This window comes from Filicampus tigris, chromosome 16 (genome assembly GCF_054856515.1).
Source record: "Filicampus tigris isolate MCC_2025a chromosome 16, RoL_Ftig_1.0, whole genome shotgun sequence".
NCBI classification, from domain to species: Eukaryota; Metazoa; Chordata; class Actinopteri; order Syngnathiformes; family Syngnathidae; genus Filicampus; species Filicampus tigris.
In genome coordinates, this window is record NC_141232.1 from 15,734,198 (window position 1) to 15,740,179 (window position 5,982).

Sequence of the window (5,982 nt, forward strand, 5' to 3'; positions counted from 1 at the left end):
GTTGAGATCCAGAGTGCAGACTGCTCGGTGCATTCATTACCTCCACATCCCATTCACGTCCGGAGGTGAGTCAGTGGAGACACAAAACACATGACAGCGTGTTTCTGTGTGTGTGTGCAAGCGCGTACTCCGAATGAGTCATGAATATAAACAATCTGATAAAACAGAAACAAGGTTCAAGTCTGGCTTGCTATGTCAGGAGATGGTGCTGTTTACCCCGTTTGTATGAACACAAGCAAAAGTACCTACTTCAACGATGTACTTCACTATAAAGTACACATACTTAATTAAAAAAAAGTCTATTAAAAGTAAAATTCTTGAATCAGAAAAATCTCACTGCACGCACACCAAAAAAAATCAAATGCCACAAAAAGTATAATGATCTACATTTTTTTTTAGGATTAGATGGAACGATTTTGAATGCCAATGGCTTGTTGTTATTGGGCTGGCACAAAACACAACAGATTTGCTATGAATCATTCTTGTAGTTGACAACATCAAACAATTCTCTACTGGCTGGGGAATATCTTGCTTCTCCAAATGCTCCCTGGTTTACAATACATTCCTCCATATCATTGCTGTCCCTATCTTTTCCACCTTTTAAGACCCCAAGATCTCAGGACCTCAACTGCAGTTGAGTTTACCTCACTATTTTGTTTCTTTTTGAAGTTGTCATACTCACAAAAAAAGTTGAAAAAAGGTAAAAATCCCAACTGACAAAATAAAGGGTACAACATCCTCATATCTGTTTTCAAATATAGGCAGTAAAAGCAAAAGGTTGTAAGTATATATATTAAAAAAGGCAAACTGAATTCTCAAGTAAAATACAGATACCTGAAAATTGTACAATAATGAAGTATTTGTAATTTGTTACTTTCACACCACCGAAGGTGTGTCACTCTTGGTCTGTCTTCAACAAATGAGTCACAAGCATTGGTGACTCACCCTTGGAAGTGCCGCACATCGCTGTAACAGTCTAACTCACTTTGATAATGCAGACAAGACTGTGTTGAGCAGTTGTCGTCTCAAGGAGTGCTGTCAAACATGAGTACTTTACACTTCTCTACAGGAAATTTAATCATCAAAACACTGTGACACACAGCTTGAGTTTCACTGTTTATAGACTCGTGTAGACTTGATGTGTTGCCTTAAGCTCTTACAGTATTCCAAATTATAGCTATATATGAGCCATTCTACCGAATTGGTTGAAATTGCTGTCCCACAATGAAAATCTAATTTTAAAAACCAATGAAGTGTTCAGACCTTGCATATTTAGTAATATCTTGTTATGATCTATTTTACCACAAGGCATTAATTGAGATACTATTAAACTGAATGTTTAAAAAGTCATCTTTTATATGTCACTTACTATTGGGAGGTGGCTGTCCCAATCTCTAACTCTAACTAAATTTCAATTAATGAAAAGAAAATGTAGAAGATTTTTGCCAATTTAAAAAATACTTTACTTTAATAGAACATTTTGGTTGCTTTTAAATGTATGGTGAAAGATTTACATTGATTTTGTAGATTTTTTTCAAATTAGAAGTTTTTATGTAAAAAAAAAACCTGTCCCAACTTTTCATGTCAATACCGAAACGCAAAGAGTATTTGTCTGTAGGCAGGGCTTGGTTTTAGCCACATCCTCAGAAATTTCACTAGTAAGAGACATTTACATCTTTATGTTCATCACTGGGCACATGACAAGTAATTAGTTGCCAGCATTATTAAGTTATGTGCCCTCCAAAGTCTGAAAATCAGCATGGCTTGGTTTTAAGGACCATCACTACCGAACACCTCATTTCGGCAAAAAAATGAGCACTTTTGATTTGAATGCTAAATGTACTGTTTTCTATCTCTGTACACATGCTCAAAACTGTCTGTGGTAGCCACGTTGTGCCTAGCATTGTTGAGTATTGTCAACAATTATCATAAAACGTCACTACCGAAACGGTCACTACCGAAACGTTAGTGACATAATGGTTTCGGTAGTGACAATATGATGTGTATTTTGAACTATATTCGATTCCATATTTTATCTTAATTTGAAGGGAAAAATAAAACCGAAACAGTCACTACCGAAACATACAGAAATGTTTCGGTTGTGACATAATGGTTTTTCGGTAAAACTATATGATGTTTATTTTTTAATAAAGTAAGTTTTAAATAATGTTGAAATGTTCCAGTCACTACCGAAAAAACAGATGTTTTAACAATAAAAAAGCGTATTGAAATATCAACCAAAATTTTTGATAATGATTGTTTAAGCGGTATGTTTGTTTTAATTAATGATGACTTTTGAAGTCAATATGATCAACTTTCTACATTTTACAATGAAAAATAGCATATATATTTTGATTTATTTCGGAAAGAGTCATATTAAATTCTGTTAAAAATTCATTTTGATTGGTTTTGATGTCCAAACTATATATATTAATTTATAAAAATACTCTTTAGACGGGGGAATGGAAAAAAATATGAATCGGCGAGTAGAATTATTTTTATTCTCCTGTAATTGTGTGTTTCGGTAGTGACACATTTTAGGGACAGGCAAGATTTCACTATATTTGTGCCCCTTAGATATGGTGCAACATGAATACAATAAAGGTTTTTCTGAAATAAAATGCTAATTTCACACATTTTTCAACTCTGAATTCGAACTAATTCAGTAGAATGGCCCATATAGCAAGCAAAATCCAAGTAAAGTACATATGATACTTGCAATATTAATTATTTTAATATGTCCACCATGTCTAATGGCATGAAAGCATGATTTCTTAAAGAGGTAGTCAACTTCCAAAAAATCTTTGCAATAATATGTTCTGTGTCTTCACTAGTCCAAACATGGCATTCTGATTAATATTGCATTAGTGGAATATGAGTTATGCTGTAAAATCCACCCATTTTTGTCCACCAAGGGAGGACGTGGGTTCGGTCCCGGCCCCGGCCTCCCTGTGTGGAGTTTGCATGTTCTCCCCGTGCCTGCATGGGTTTTCTCCGGGTACTCCGGTTTCCTCCCACATTCCAAAAACATGCATGGTAAGTTGATTGAACTCTCTAAATTGCCCCTAGGTGTGATTGTGAGTGCGGATCTTTGTCTCTGTGTGCCCTGCGATTGGCTGGCAACCAATTCAGGGTGTCCCCCGCCTACTGCCCGAAGACAGCTGGGATAGGCTCCAGCACGCCCCGCGAACCTTGTGAGGATAAGCGGTATCGATAATGGATGGATGGACTTCCTCTTTAAGAAATCTTGTTTTCATGCCATTAAACATGGTGGACATGAGCCACGACAGAAAAACCAAAGCTGCCTCGATGTGGCGTTGTCATATTGAGTGGTTGGAATTTTATTCGTGTGGAATGGCATGGTTTACAATGTGTAGGAAAAGTGTTCAAGAGCAGTCAGGAATTATGAGCTTCTTGGGAGAAGAATGTGTCTCATTCTTGGCAAAGTGACAGAGCTGACAGGCCACTCTTAATGTTTTTAACTTAAAATGTCTGTGAGTGAGTTTGCAGTCTCTGTGCTGATGCTGAGGTTGCATGATTAAAACAAGACACCATATTTACGAACCCACATCGACACTCGATCGTCTTGAAGACGTGATCCATGAGAGCTGTGTTTAGGAATGAATACAGCTGACATTTCATTTCAAAGTAGGAGAAAGTTTTCAAATGTGAGTTAGCTCCTCCTATGGCAGTCCATTTTGCATGGGGAGGGTACATATGTGAGCTATCTGTCTGCATGCTTCAATGCATTAATCCCAGAGATAAATCCAAATCTTCACCTGTGTGTTTTTCTCCTCTGGAGGGAGTCCACCGTCAACTTATTTTGCACTTTAGTTTCTTCAGACGAAGGCATCCTTTGATGGCTTGACGTGAGGAGGGCACGCTGCATTGGTTGAGCATTCTTGTTGTCTCTAAGGTGACAGCAACACAGAGGCACTATTGACAACAGCTCTGGACCTCACAGCCTTTTCACACTGGAATGCCGCTCGCTCACACAGAAATAGAACTTGTAGAGTCCCTACAACTCAAGTACGTTTCTTTTTATTTTCTTAAATCATTGTTGAAATTTCCTCCTGTGGATTTTTTCGGTAACCACTTAACCACACAAATATAGGAGGTGATCACACAAATGACTCTATAGTAAACATGATTTTACTCCGCATAGGGTTTTTATGTAAAAAAAGAGGTATACCTGGAAAACATTGTCTTCTATGGTCTAAAGCAGTGATTGTCAAAGTGTGATACGAGTACGATTTGGGGTGCGCTGTCTATTACTCTAATGGTACGCAAGAATCACTGCATTAAATGTTCAAACTGTGCATAACGTTATAGTGGCTTTAACATTTTTTTAATCGAGTACAGAATGTTTGTAGTACAGTTCAGTTGTACAAATACCTGAGAATACATGTCATCTTTTAGTTGGAATACAAACTTTAAAAGATTTACATCCAGCTTTTACATTATTTGTGTGTATTACTATGTGCAATATAATTGGATTAAATAATTATTTAACTGCAGTTTTTTGTATGTTCTTATACTCAAGCACAGTGTGGATGTTTACAGAGGTGGGCATTTAACTAAAGTTTGCCGGTCCATCATTCGTCATCCGTCGGCAGCCTGGGTACCCGTTCGTCATTTGTCAACCCGACATTTTTTCGAAGCCGAACCAACCTATACTCATCTGTTGGTTGGTCAAAGGTCCACCAGTCCGTCAACTGTCAATCCAGGAAAAGAAAAAGGTCCAAAAGATGAAAAATCAATCCATCCATCCATTATCTAAGCCGATTTGATTAAAATGGTAAATGGTAAATGTCGACTTGCTATGGAACCCCTAAGGTGACATGGAAGTAAAAAAAAACTAAAACGTAGTGTTCCCTGCAAAGATTGCGTTCCCTCACAAAGATTTGCATTCCCTCACGATGATTGCGAGATAACGCAAAGTTTTTTTGCGAGGGAACGTATTTTCTTAAATGCACATTTATGTACTTCCGGGTCAGTTTGGCAGCAAGCCTAGCCTCTAATGTACGGCTGTTTGAGAGACGGCACTACAACGAAGACAGCAAGAAGCATGGAGGAGGACGTGGAACGCTTCTTGCGGTCAAGAGATGTCCTCTTTTGCTTAACACTCGCTTCAGATGTCTTTCGCTTATTTGGAAACCGTGCTTAATATCAAGACCTGATTTGATGTCTTTGTATTTCAAGCGAACCTTGAACCTTTATGTACCTTAAAGAACCTCACGCCTCGTCGCATTTAGTCCGGGCCTCAGTCTCGTAACATAGGGAAAACATCACTTCCTCTCGCCTGTTCCCTCACTCAAATCTGTCCCCAAAACAACAAAAACTCAATCTAACAATACTATTGTTACCAAAACCTTGCCTCACCCCGAAAATAGACGATTACAAAGATGGAAAAAATGGGCTTAATACGACTATTTTTTATAAGTTTCCCGTTTATTGTTTATCACCTACAAAATGGCCGTCCATCATATATAGGCGGATAGACGGACCGGTCCGTCACATAGGTGGAATGCCCAGCTCTGGAAATTACCTTAAAAACAGCACTCTCAAGGTCATGTGTTGCCTGATGATAACTGAAACTTTACCCCGGTTTTTAGTGTTGCAGGTTTCCTCTCAGGCGCAGCAAAGATGCAATTGGATTTCTATTTGTCCTCACATATTATGCATAACGGAAAGGCCACTAGAGTCTGTTCACTTTATTTCTGTTCGAGTACGTTACATTTCGATCCAGCTGACCCCCCTCCACAGCTTCTTCTATGACTCAAGCCTGGCGGCTGGACATAATTATCCCTTTGTGTCCTCAATGAGTGCCTTTTTTTTACTTTCTTTCAGAAAACAGAGGGATGGGGACATGAGTAATTGGGACAGATGTAAACAGGGACAAGGCAAGTAATTTATGCTTTTTTTTTGTCGGCAGAACAGTGAGACAGTAGCATTCATTGTTGATACAACTGGTGGAACTCA